Source organism: Triturus cristatus, chromosome 11 (genome assembly GCF_964204655.1).
Source record: "Triturus cristatus chromosome 11, aTriCri1.1, whole genome shotgun sequence".
Classification (NCBI taxonomy): domain Eukaryota; kingdom Metazoa; phylum Chordata; class Amphibia; order Caudata; family Salamandridae; genus Triturus; species Triturus cristatus.
This window is the reverse complement of record NC_140594.1, coordinates 936,099,373-936,113,529: the sequence shown is the minus strand read 5'-3', so window position 1 is coordinate 936,113,529 and position 14,157 is coordinate 936,099,373. Positions and strand designations below refer to the sequence as shown.

Here is a 14,157-nt window from a genome sequence, read left to right as displayed (position 1 = left end):
TTAATGCATAAAGGAATTATTGTGAGTTTTACTTGCCTTATAAATTGGTAAAATGATCCCGTATGCCGGAAGACTTCCTTTTTTTTTTCTTCAGTCTCGGCAATTCAGAGAAACTCGGTTGTGAAACACTGCCACCTCTGGTCATTCAGTATAATATGTAGATGGAAAAGTCCACTGTTAGAACATTTTCTATAAGCAATACAAAAAAAATTTTGATTTTTAGAAAGGGTAAACAGATCAATACTATGGAGTCTTTTATTGTGAAAATCAACAGCTCATTAGAAAATCAAATCTCAATTTTAGTTTTTAACCTCACATACTTCTCTGCAACATTGCTAGTTCCAGGATATAAAGCAGGCTTTAGTAGCGTTGGAGGCAGCCAGGCTTTTATGAACTATCATGACCAACACAATGTGATCCATATTACTTTCATCTTGACAGAAATTATGTTCAGGCACAGTCTCCCACTATAAGGTAGTGAGGACATGCTGATGCTGTGAGCGTCTTTTTAATGCATAAAGGAATTATTGTGAGTTTTACTTGCCTTGCATATTGGTAAAATGATGCCGTATGCCGGAAGACTTCCTTTTTTTTGTTTCTTCAGTCTCGGCAATTCAGAGAAACTCGGTTGTGAAACACTGCCACCTCTGGTCATTCAGTATAATCTGCAGATGGAAAAGTCCACTGTTAGCACATTTTCTATAAGCAATACCAAAAAATCTTGATTTTTAGAAAGGGTAAACAGATCAATACTATGGAGTCTTTTATTGTGAAAATCAAAAGCTCATTAGAAAATCAAATCTCAATTTTAGTTTTTAACCTCACATACTTCTCTGCAACATTGCTAGTTCCAGGATATAAAGCAGGCTTTAGTAGCGTTGGAGGCAGCCAGGCTTTTATGAACTATCATGACCAACACAATGTGATCCATATTACTCTCATCTTGACAGAAATTATGTTCAGGCACAGTCTCCAACTATAAGGTAGTGAGGACATACTGATGCTGTGAGCGTCTTTTTAATGCATAAAGGAATTAGTGTGAGTTAAACTTGCCTTGCATATTGGTAAAATGATGCCGTATGCCGGAAGACTTCCTTTTTTTTGTTTCTTCAGTCTCAGCAATTCAGAGAAACTCGGTTGTGAAACACTGCCACCTCTGGTCATTCAGTATAATCTGCAGATGGAAAAGTCCACTGTTAGCACATTTTCTATAAGCAATACAAAAAAATCTTGATTTTTAGAAAGGGTAAACAGATCAATACTATGGAGTCTTTTATTGTGAAAATCAACAGCTCATTAGAAAATCAAATCTCAATTTTAGTTTTTAACCTCACATACTTCTCTGCAACATTGCTAGCTCCAGGATATAAAGCAGGCTTTAGTAGCGTTGGAGGCAGCCAGGCTTTTATGAACTATCATGACCAACACAATGTGATCCATATTACTTTCATCTTGATAGAAATTATGTTCAGGCACAGTCTCCCACTGTAAGGTAGTGAGGACATGCTGATGCTGTGAGCGTCTTTTTAATGCATAAAGGAATTATTGTGAGTTTTACTTGCCTTGTATATTGGTAAAATGATGCCGTATGCCGGAAGACTTCCTTTTTTTTTTTTGTTCTTCAGTCTCGGCAATTCAGAGAAACTCGGTTGTGAAACACTGCCACCTCTGGTCATTCAGTATAATCTGAAGATGGAAAAGTCCACTGTTAGCACATTTTCTATAAGCAATACAAAAAAATCTTGATTTTTAGAAAGGGTAAACAGATCAATACTATGGAGTCTTTTATTGTGAAAATCAAAAGCTCATTAGAAAATCAAATCTCAATTTTAGTTTTTAACCTCACATACTTCTCTGCAACATTGCTAGCTCCAGGATATAAAGCAGGCTTTAGTAGCGTTGGAGGCAGCCAGGCTTTTATGAACTATCATGACCAACACAATGTGATCCATATTACTTTCATCTTGACAGAAATTATGTTCAGGCACAGTCTCCCACTGTAAGGTAGTGAGGACATGCTGATGCTGTGAGCGTCTTTTTAATGCATAAAGGAATTATTGTGAGTTTTACTTGCCTTATAAATTGGTAAAAAGATGCCGTATGCCGGAAGACTTCCTTTTTTTTTTTTGTCTTCAGTCTCGGCAATTCAGAGAAACTCGGTTGTGAAACACTGCCACCTCCGGTCATTCAGTATAATCTGTAGATGGAAAAGTCCACTGTTAGCACATTTTCTATAAGCAATACAAAAAAATCGTGATTTTTAGAAAGGGTAAACAGATCAATACTATGGAGTCTTTTATTGTGAAAATCAAAAGCTCTTTAGAAAATCAAATCTCAATTTTAGTTTTTAACCTCACATACTTCTCTGCAACATTGCTAGTTCCAGGATATAAAGCAGGGTTTAGTAGCGTTGGAGGCAGCCAGGCTTTTATGAACTATCATGACCAACACAATGTGATCCATATTACTCTCATCTTGACAGAAATTATGTTCAGGCACAGTCTCCCACTATAAGGTAGTGAGGACATGCTGATGCTGTGAGCGTCTTTTTAATGCATAAAGGAATTATTGTGAGTTTTACTTGCCTTGCATATTGGTAAAATGATGCCGTATGCCGGAAGACTTCCTTTTTTTTGTTTCTTTAGTCTCGGCAATTCAGAGAAACTCGGTTGTGAAACACTGCCACCTCTGGTCATTCAGTATAATCTGTAGATGGAAAAGTCCACTGTTAGCACATTTTCTATAAGCAATACAAAAAAAATCTTGATTTTTAGAAAGGGTAAACAGATCAATACTATGGAGTCTTTTATTGTGAAAATCAACAGCTCATTAGAAAATCAAATGTCAATTTTAGTTTTAAACCTCACATACTTCTCTGCAACATTGCTAGCTCCAGGATATAAAGCAGGCTTTAGTAGCGTTGGAGGCAGCCAGGCTTTTATGAACTATCATGACCAACACAATGTGATCCATATTACTCTCATCTTGACAGAAATTATGTTCAGGCACAGTCTCCAACTATAAGGTAGTGAGGACATACTGATGCTGTGAGCGTCTTTTTAATGCATAAAGGAATTAGTGTGAGTTAAACTTGCCTTGCATATTGGTAAAATGATGCCGTATGCCGGAAGACTTCCTTTTTTTTGTTTCTTCAGTCTCGGCAATTCAGAGAAACTCGGTTGTGAAACACTGCCACCTCTGGTCATTCAGTATAATCTGTAGATGGAAAAGTCCACTGTTAGCACATTTTCTATAAGCAATACAAAAAAATCTTGATTTTTAGAAAGGGTAAACAGATCAATACTATGGAGTCTTTTATTGTGAAAATCAACAGCTCATTAGAAAATCAAATGTCAATTTTAGTTTTAAACCTCACATACTTCTCTGCAACATTGCTAGCTCCAGGATATAAAGCAGGCTTTAGTAGCGTTGGAGGCAGCCAGGCTTTTATGAACTATAATGACCAACACAATGTGATCCATATTACTTTCATCTTGATAGAAATTATGTTCAGGCACAGTCTCCCACTGTAAGGTAGTGAGGACATGCTGATGCTGTGAGCGTCTTTTTAATGCATAAAGGAATTATTGTGAGTTTTACTTGCCTTATAAATTGGTAAAATGATCCCGTATGCCGGAAGACTTCCTTTTTTTTTTCTTCAGTCTCGGCAATTCAGAGAAACTCGGTTGTGAAACACTGCCACCTCTGGTCATTCAGTATAATATGTAGATGGAAAAGTCCACTGTTAGCACATTTTCTATAAGCAATACAAAAAAAATCTTGATTTTTAGAAAGGGTAAACAGATCAATACTATGGAGTCTTTTATTGTGAAAATCAACAGCTCATTAGAAAATCAAATGTCAATTTTAGTTTTTAACCTCACATACTTCTCTGCAACATTGCTAGCTCCAGGATATAAAGCAGGCTTTAGTAGCGTTGGAGGCAGCCAGGCTTTTATGAATTATAATGACCAACACAATGTGATCCATATTACTCTCATCTTGACAGAAATTATGTTCAGGCACAGTCTCCCACTATAAGGTAGTGAGGACATGCTGATGCTGTGAGCGTCTTTTTAATGCATAAAGGAATTATTGTGAGTTTTACTTGCCTTGCATATTGGTAAAATGATGCCGTATGCCGGAAGACTTCCTTTTTTTTTTTTTTTTCTTTAGTCTCGGCAATTCAGAGAAACTCGGTTGTGAAACACTGCCACCTCTGGTCATTCAGTATAATCTGTAGATGGAAAAGTCCACTGTTAGCACATTTTCTATAAGCAATACAAAAAAAATTTTGATTTTTAGAAAGGGTAAACAGATCAATACTATGGAGTCTTTTATTGTGAAAATCAACAGCTCATTAGAAAATCAAATCTCAATTTTAGTTTTTAACCTCACATACTTCTCTGCAACATTGCTAGTTCCAGGATATAAAGCAGGCTTTAGTAGCGTTGGAGGCAGCCAGGCTTTTATGAACTATCATGACCAACACAATGTGATCCATATTACTTTCATCTTGACAGAAATTATGTTCAGGCACAGTCTCCAACTATAAGGTAGTGAGGACATACTGATGCTGTGAGCGTCTTTTTAATGCATAAAGGAATTATTGTGAGTTTTACTTGCCTTGCATATTGGTAAAATGATGCCGTATGCCGGAAGACTTCCTTTTTTTTGTTTCTTCAGTCTCGGCAATTCAGAGAAACTCGGTTGTGAAACACTGCCACCTCTGGTCATTCAGTATAATCTGCAGATGGAAAAGTCCACTGTTAGCACATTTTCTATAAGCAATACAAAAAAATCTTGATTTTTAGAAAGGGTAAACAGATCAATACTATGGAGTCTTTTATTGTGAAAATCAACAGCTCATTAGAAAATCAAATCTCAATTTTAGTTTTTAACCTCACATACTTCTCTGCAACATTGCTAGCTCCAGGATATAAAGCAGGCTTTAGTAGCGTTGGAGGCAGCCAGGCTTTTATGAACTATCATGACCAACACAATGTGATCCATATTACTTTCATCTTGACAGAAATTATGTTCAGGCACAGTCTCCCACTGTAAGGTAGTGAGGACATGCTGATGCTGTGAGCGTCTTTTTAATGCATAAAGGAATTATTGTGAGTTTTACTTGCCTTATAAATTGGTAAAATGATGCCGTATGCCGGAAGACTTCCTTTTTTTTTTTTTTTCTTTAGTCTCGGCAATTCAGAGAAACTCGGTTGTGAAACACTGCCACCTCTGGTCATTCAGTATAATCTGTAGATGGAAAAGTCCACTGTTAGCACATTTTCTATAAGCAATACAAAAAAATTTTTGATTTTTAGAAAGGGTAAACAGATCAATACTATGGAGTCTTTTATTGTGAAAATCAACAGCTCATTAGAAAATCAAATCTCAATTTTAGTTTTTAACCTCACATACTTCTCTGCAACATTGCTAGTTCCAGGATATAAAGCAGGCTTTAGTAGCGTTGGAGGCAGCCAGGCTTTTATGAACTATCATGACCAACACAATGTGATCCATATTACTTTCATCTTGACAGAAATTATGTTCAGGCACAGTCTCCCACTATAAGGTAGTGAGGACATGCTGATGCTGTGAGCGTCTTTTTAATGCATAAAGGAATTATTGTGAGTTAAACTTGCCTTGTATATTGGTAAAATGATGCCGTATGCCGGAAGACTTCCTTTTTTTTTTTTGTTCTTCAGTCTCGGCAATTCAGAGAAACTCGGTTGTGAAACACTGCCACCTCTGGTCATTCAGTATAATCTGTAGATGGAAAAGTCCACTGTTAGCACATTTTCTATAAGCAATACAAAAAAATCTTGATTTTTAGAAAGGGTAAACAGATCAATACTATGGAGTCTTTTATTGTGAAAATCAAAAGCTCATTAGAAAATCAAATCTCAATTTTAGTTTTTAACCTCACATACTTCTCTGCAACATTGCTAGCTCCAGGATATAAAGCAGGCTTTAGTAGCGTTGGAGGCAGCCAGGCTTTTATGAACTATCATGACCAACACAATGTGATCCATATTACTTTCATCTTGACAGAAATTATGTTCAGGCACAGTCTCCCACTGTAAGGTAGTGAGGACATGCTGATGCTGTGAGCGTCTTTTTAATGCATAAAGGAATTATTGTGAGTTAAACTTGCCTTGTATATTGGTAAAATGATGCCGTATGCCGGAAGACTTCCTTTTTTTTTTTTGTTCTTCAGTCTCGGCAATTCAGAGAAACTCGGTTGTGAAACACTGCCACCTCTGGTCATTCAGTATAATCTGTAGATGGAAAAGTCCACTGTTAGCACATTTTCTATAAGCAATACAAAAAAATCTTGATTTTTAGAAAGGGTAAACAGATCAATACTATGGAGTCTTTTATTGTGAAAATCAAAAGCTCATTAGAAAATCAAATGTCAATTTTAGTTTTAAACCTCACATACTTCTCTGCAACATTGCTAGCTCCAGGATATAAAGCAGGCTTTAGTAGCGTTGGAGGCAGCCAGGCTTTTATGAACTATCATGACCAACACAATGTGATCCATATTACTCTCATCTTGACAGAAATTATGTTCAGGCACAGTCTCCAACTATAAGGTAGTGAGGACATACTGATGCTGTGAGCGTCTTTTTAATGCATAAAGGAATTAGTGTGAGTTAAACTTGCCTTGCATATTGGTAAAATGATGCCGTATGCCGGAAGACTTCCTTTTTTTTGTTTCTTCAGTCTCGGCAATTCAGAGAAACTCGGTTGTGAAACACTGCCACCTCTGGTCATTCAGTATAATCTGTAGATGGAAAAGTCCACTGTTAGCACATTTTCTATAAGCAATACAAAAAAATCTTGATTTTTAGAAAGGGTAAACAGATCAATACTATGGAGTCTTTTATTGTGAAAATCAACAGCTCATTAGAAAATCAAATCTCAATTTTAGTTTTTAACCTCACATACTTCTCTGCAACATTGCTAGCTCCAGGATATAAAGCAGGCTTTAGTAGCGTTGGAGGCAGCCAGGCTTTTATGAACTATCATGACCAACACAATGTGATCCATATTACTTTCATCTTGATAGAAATTATGTTCAGGCACAGTCTCCCACTGTAAGGTAGTGAGGACATGCTGATGCTGTGAGCGTCTTTTTAATGCATAAAGGAATTATTGTGAGTTTTACTTGCCTTGTATATTGGTAAAATGATGCCGTATGCCGGAAGACTTCCTTTTTTTTTTTTGTTCTTCAGTCTCGGCAATTCAGAGAAACTCGGTTGTGAAACACTGCCACCTCTGGTCATTCAGTATAATCTGAAGATGGAAAAGTCCACTGTTAGCACATTTTCTATAAGCAATACAAAAAAATCTTGATTTTTAGAAAGGGTAAACAGATCAATACTATGGAGTCTTTTATTGTGAAAATCAAAAGCTCATTAGAAAATCAAATCTCAATTTTAGTTTTTAACCTCACATACTTCTCTGCAACATTGCTAGCTCCAGGATATAAAGCAGGCTTTAGTAGCGTTGGAGGCAGCCAGGCTTTTATGAACTATCATGACCAACACAATGTGATCCATATTACTTTCATCTTGACAGAAATTATGTTCAGGCACAGTCTCCCACTGTAAGGTAGTGAGGACATGCTGATGCTGTGAGCGTCTTTTTAATGCATAAAGGAATTATTGTGAGTTTTACTTGCCTTATAAATTGGTAAAAAGATGCCGTATGCCGGAAGACTTCCTTTTTTTTTTTTGTCTTCAGTCTCGGCAATTCAGAGAAACTCGGTTGTGAAACACTGCCACCTCCGGTCATTCAGTATAATCTGTAGATGGAAAAGTCCACTGTTAGCACATTTTCTATAAGCAATACAAAAAAATCGTGATTTTTAGAAAGGGTAAACAGATCAATACTATGGAGTCTTTTATTGTGAAAATCAAAAGCTCTTTAGAAAATCAAATCTCAATTTTAGTTTTTAACCTCACATACTTCTCTGCAACATTGCTAGTTCCAGGATATAAAGCAGGGTTTAGTAGCGTTGGAGGCAGCCAGGCTTTTATGAACTATCATGACCAACACAATGTGATCCATATTACTCTCATCTTGACAGAAATTATGTTCAGGCACAGTCTCCCACTATAAGGTAGTGAGGACATGCTGATGCTGTGAGCGTCTTTTTAATGCATAAAGGAATTATTGTGAGTTTTACTTGCCTTGCATATTGGTAAAATGATGCCGTATGCCGGAAGACTTCCTTTTTTTTGTTTCTTTAGTCTCGGCAATTCAGAGAAACTCGGTTGTGAAACACTGCCACCTCTGGTCATTCAGTATAATCTGTAGATGGAAAAGTCCACTGTTAGCACATTTTCTATAAGCAATACAAAAAAAATCTTGATTTTTAGAAAGGGTAAACAGATCAATACTATGGAGTCTTTTATTGTGAAAATCAACAGCTCATTAGAAAATCAAATGTCAATTTTAGTTTTAAACCTCACATACTTCTCTGCAACATTGCTAGCTCCAGGATATAAAGCAGGCTTTAGTAGCGTTGGAGGCAGCCAGGCTTTTATGAACTATCATGACCAACACAATGTGATCCATATTACTCTCATCTTGACAGAAATTATGTTCAGGCACAGTCTCCAACTATAAGGTAGTGAGGACATACTGATGCTGTGAGCGTCTTTTTAATGCATAAAGGAATTAGTGTGAGTTAAACTTGCCTTGCATATTGGTAAAATGATGCCGTATGCCGGAAGACTTCCTTTTTTTTGTTTCTTCAGTCTCGGCAATTCAGAGAAACTCGGTTGTGAAACACTGCCACCTCTGGTCATTCAGTATAATCTGTAGATGGAAAAGTCCACTGTTAGCACATTTTCTATAAGCAATACAAAAAAATCTTGATTTTTAGAAAGGGTAAACAGATCAATACTATGGAGTCTTTTATTGTGAAAATCAACAGCTCATTAGAAAATCAAATGTCAATTTTAGTTTTAAACCTCACATACTTCTCTGCAACATTGCTAGCTCCAGGATATAAAGCAGGCTTTAGTAGCGTTGGAGGCAGCCAGGCTTTTATGAACTATAATGACCAACACAATGTGATCCATATTACTTTCATCTTGATAGAAATTATGTTCAGGCACAGTCTCCCACTGTAAGGTAGTGAGGACATGCTGATGCTGTGAGCGTCTTTTTAATGCATAAAGGAATTATTGTGAGTTTTACTTGCCTTATAAATTGGTAAAATGATCCCGTATGCCGGAAGACTTCCTTTTTTTTTTCTTCAGTCTCGGCAATTCAGAGAAACTCGGTTGTGAAACACTGCCACCTCTGGTCATTCAGTATAATATGTAGATGGAAAAGTCCACTGTTAGCACATTTTCTATAAGCAATACAAAAAAAATCTTGATTTTTAGAAAGGGTAAACAGATCAATACTATGGAGTCTTTTATTGTGAAAATCAACAGCTCATTAGAAAATCAAATGTCAATTTTAGTTTTTAACCTCACATACTTCTCTGCAACATTGCTAGCTCCAGGATATAAAGCAGGCTTTAGTAGCGTTGGAGGCAGCCAGGCTTTTATGAATTATAATGACCAACACAATGTGATCCATATTACTCTCATCTTGACAGAAATTATGTTCAGGCACAGTCTCCCACTATAAGGTAGTGAGGACATGCTGATGCTGTGAGCGTCTTTTTAATGCATAAAGGAATTATTGTGAGTTTTACTTGCCTTGCATATTGGTAAAATGATGCCGTATGCCGGAAGACTTCCTTTTTTTTTTTTTTTTCTTTAGTCTCGGCAATTCAGAGAAACTCGGTTGTGAAACACTGCCACCTCTGGTCATTCAGTATAATCTGTAGATGGAAAAGTCCACTGTTAGCACATTTTCTATAAGCAATACAAAAAAAATTTTGATTTTTAGAAAGGGTAAACAGATCAATACTATGGAGTCTTTTATTGTGAAAATCAACAGCTCATTAGAAAATCAAATCTCAATTTTAGTTTTTAACCTCACATACTTCTCTGCAACATTGCTAGTTCCAGGATATAAAGCAGGCTTTAGTAGCGTTGGAGGCAGCCAGGCTTTTATGAACTATCATGACCAACACAATGTGATCCATATTACTTTCATCTTGACAGAAATTATGTTCAGGCACAGTCTCCAACTATAAGGTAGTGAGGACATACTGATGCTGTGAGCGTCTTTTTAATGCATAAAGGAATTATTGTGAGTTTTACTTGCCTTGCATATTGGTAAAATGATGCCGTATGCCGGAAGACTTCCTTTTTTTTGTTTCTTCAGTCTCGGCAATTCAGAGAAACTCGGTTGTGAAACACTGCCACCTCTGGTCATTCAGTATAATCTGCAGATGGAAAAGTCCACTGTTAGCACATTTTCTATAAGCAATACAAAAAAATCTTGATTTTTAGAAAGGGTAAACAGATCAATACTATGGAGTCTTTTATTGTGAAAATCAACAGCTCATTAGAAAATCAAATCTCAATTTTAGTTTTTAACCTCACATACTTCTCTGCAACATTGCTAGCTCCAGGATATAAAGCAGGCTTTAGTAGCGTTGGAGGCAGCCAGGCTTTTATGAACTATCATGACCAACACAATGTGATCCATATTACTTTCATCTTGACAGAAATTATGTTCAGGCACAGTCTCCCACTGTAAGGTAGTGAGGACATGCTGATGCTGTGAGCGTCTTTTTAATGCATAAAGGAATTATTGTGAGTTTTACTTGCCTTATAAATTGGTAAAATGATCCCGTATGCCGGAAGACTTCCTTTTTTTTTTCTTCAGTCTCGGCAATTCAGAGAAACTCGGTTGTGAAACACTGCCACCTCTGGTCATTCAGTATAATCTGTAGATGGAAAAGTCCACTGTTAGCACATTTTCTATAAGCAATACAAAAAAAATCTTGATTTTTAGAAAGGGTAAACAGATCAATACTATGGAGTCTTTTATTGTGAAAATCAACAGCTCATTAGAAAATCAAATCTCAATTTTAGTTTTTAACCTCACATACTTCTCTGCAACATTGCTAGCTCCAGGATATAAAGCAGGCTTTAGTAGCGTTGGAGGCAGCCAGGCTTTTATGAATTATAATGACCAACACAATGTGATCCATATTACTCTCATCTTGACAGAAATTATGTTCAGGCACAGTCTCCAACTATAAGGTAGTGAGGACATACTGATGCTGTGAGCGTCTTTTTAATGCATAAAGGAATTAGTGTGAGTTAAACTTGCCTTGCATATTGGTAAAATGATGCCGTATGCCGGAAGACTTCCTTTTTTTTTTTTTTTCTTTAGTCTCGGCAATTCAGAGAAACTCGGTTGTGAAACACTGCCACCTCTGGTCATTCAGTATAATCTGTAGATGGAAAAGTCCACTGTTAGCACATTTTCTATAAGCAATACAAAAAAATTTTTGATTTTTAGAAAGGGTAAACAGATCAATACTATGGAGTCTTTTATTGTGAAAATCAACAGCTCATTAGAAAATCAAATCTCAATTTTAGTTTTTAACCTCACATACTTCTCTGCAACATTGCTAGTTCCAGGATATAAAGCAGGCTTTAGTAGCGTTGGAGGCAGCCAGGCTTTTATGAACTATCATGACCAACACAATGTGATCCATATTACTTTCATCTTGACAGAAATTATGTTCAGGCACAGTCTCCCACTATAAGGTAGTGAGGACATGCTGATGCTGTGAGCGTCTTTTTAATGCATAAAGGAATTATTGTGAGTTAAACTTGCCTTGTATATTGGTAAAATGATGCCGTATGCCGGAAGACTTCCTTTTTTTTTTTTGTTCTTCAGTCTCGGCAATTCAGAGAAACTCGGTTGTGAAACACTGCCACCTCTGGTCATTCAGTATAATCTGTAGATGGAAAAGTCCACTGTTAGCACATTTTCTATAAGCAATACAAAAAAATCTTGATTTTTAGAAAGGGTAAACAGATCAATACTATGGAGTCTTTTATTGTGAAAATCAAAAGCTCATTAGAAAATCAAATCTCAATTTTAGTTTTTAACCTCACATACTTCTCTGCAACATTGCTAGCTCCAGGATATAAAGCAGGCTTTAGTAGCGTTGGAGGCAGCCAGGCTTTTATGAACTATCATGACCAACACAATGTGATCCATATTACTTTCATCTTGACAGAAATTATGTTCAGGCACAGTCTCCCACTGTAAGGTAGTGAGGACATGCTGATGCTGTGAGCGTCTTTTTAATGCATAAAGGAATTATTGTGAGTTAAACTTGCCTTGTATATTGGTAAAATGATGCCGTATGCCGGAAGACTTCCTTTTTTTTTTTTGTTCTTCAGTCTCGGCAATTCAGAGAAACTCGGTTGTGAAACACTGCCACCTCTGGTCATTCAGTATAATCTGTAGATGGAAAAGTCCACTGTTAGCACATTTTCTATAAGCAATACAAAAAAATCTTGATTTTTAGAAAGGGTAAACAGATCAATACTATGGAGTCTTTTATTGTGAAAATCAAAAGCTCATTAGAAAATCAAATGTCAATTTTAGTTTTAAACCTCACATACTTCTCTGCAACATTGCTAGCTCCAGGATATAAAGCAGGCTTTAGTAGCGTTGGAGGCAGCCAGGCTTTTATGAACTATCATGACCAACACAATGTGATCCATATTACTCTCATCTTGACAGAAATTATGTTCAGGCACAGTCTCCAACTATAAGGTAGTGAGGACATACTGATGCTGTGAGCGTCTTTTTAATGCATAAAGGAATTAGTGTGAGTTAAACTTGCCTTGCATATTGGTAAAATGATGCCGTATGCCGGAAGACTTCCTTTTTTTTGTTTCTTCAGTCTCGGCAATTCAGAGAAACTCGGTTGTGAAACACTGCCACCTCTGGTCATTCAGTATAATCTGTAGATGGAAAAGTCCACTGTTAGCACATTTTCTATAAGCAATACAAAAAAATCTTGATTTTTAGAAAGGGTAAACAGATCAATACTATGGAGTCTTTTATTGTGAAAATCAACAGCTCATTAGAAAATCAAATGTCAATTTTAGTTTTAAACCTCACATACTTCTCTGCAACATTGCTAGCTCCAGGATATAAAGCAGGCTTTAGTAGCGTTGGAGGCAGCCAGGCTTTTATGAACTATCATGACCAACACAATGTGATCCATATTACTTTCATCTTGACAGAAATTATGTTCAGGCACAGTCTCCCACTATAAGGTAGTGAGGACATGCTGATGCTGTGAGCGTCTTTTTAATGCATAAAGGAATTATTGTGAGTTAAACTTGCCTTGTATATTGGTAAAATGATGCCGTATGCCGGAAGACTTCTTTTTTTTTTTTTGTTCTTCAGTCTCGGCAATTCAGAGAAACTCTGTTGTGAAACACTGCCACCTCTGGTCATTCAGTATAATCTGTAGATGGAAAAGTCCACTGTTAGCACATTTTCTATAAGCAATACAAAAAAATCTTGATTTTTAGAAAGGGTAAACAGATCAATACTATGGAGTCTTTTATTGTGAAAATCAACAGCTCATTAGAAAATCAAATCTCAATTTTAGTTTTTAACCTCACATACTTCTCTGCAACATTGCTAGCTCCAGGATATAAAGCAGGCTTTAGTAGCGTTGGAGGCAGCCAGGCTTTTATGAACTATCATGACCAACACAATGTGATCCATATTACTTTCATCTTGACAGAAATTATGTTCAGGCACAGTCTCCCACTGTAAGGTAGTGAGGACATGCTGATGCTGTGAGCGTCTTTTTAATGCATAAAGGAATTATTGTGAGTTTTACTTGCCTTATAAATTGGTAAAATGATCCCGTATGCCGGAAGACTTCCTTTTTTTTTTCTTCAGTCTCGGCAATTCAGAGAAACTCGGTTGTGAAACACTGCCACCTCTGGTCATTCAGTATAATCTGTAGATGGAAAAGTCCACTGTTAGCACATTTTCTATAAGCAATACAAAAAAAATCTTGATTTTTAGAAAGGGTAAACAGATCAATACTATGGAGTCTTTTATTGTGAAAATCAACAGCTCATTAGAAAATCAAATCTCAATTTTAGTTTTTAACCTCACATACTTCTCTGCAACATTGCTAGCTCCAGGATATAAAGCAGGCTTTAGTAGCGTTGG

General features: G+C 36.6%; 1 long non-coding RNA gene across 1 annotated transcript; it reads right to left on the bottom strand.

Annotated features, from left to right (window-relative positions):
- Nucleotides 1-544: 544 nt before the first annotated feature.
- Nucleotides 545-13,973, bottom strand: LOC146785650 (uncharacterized). The gene is made up of 27 exons (XR_014970729.1): nt 13,821-13,973; nt 13,309-13,432; nt 12,800-12,920; nt 12,288-12,411; nt 11,776-11,899; nt 11,263-11,386; nt 10,755-10,873; nt 10,246-10,366; nt 9,732-9,856; nt 9,224-9,376; nt 8,715-8,835; nt 8,205-8,325; nt 7,694-7,816; nt 7,182-7,305; nt 6,673-6,793; nt 6,161-6,284; nt 5,649-5,772; nt 5,136-5,259; nt 4,627-4,747; nt 4,113-4,237; nt 3,605-3,757; nt 3,096-3,216; nt 2,586-2,706; nt 2,075-2,197; nt 1,563-1,686; nt 1,054-1,174; nt 545-665 (listed from the first exon to the last, which is right to left on the bottom strand). It is a non-coding gene; the product is annotated as an uncharacterized LOC146785650 (long non-coding RNA).
- Between the last annotated feature and the right edge of the window lie 184 nt (nt 13,974-14,157).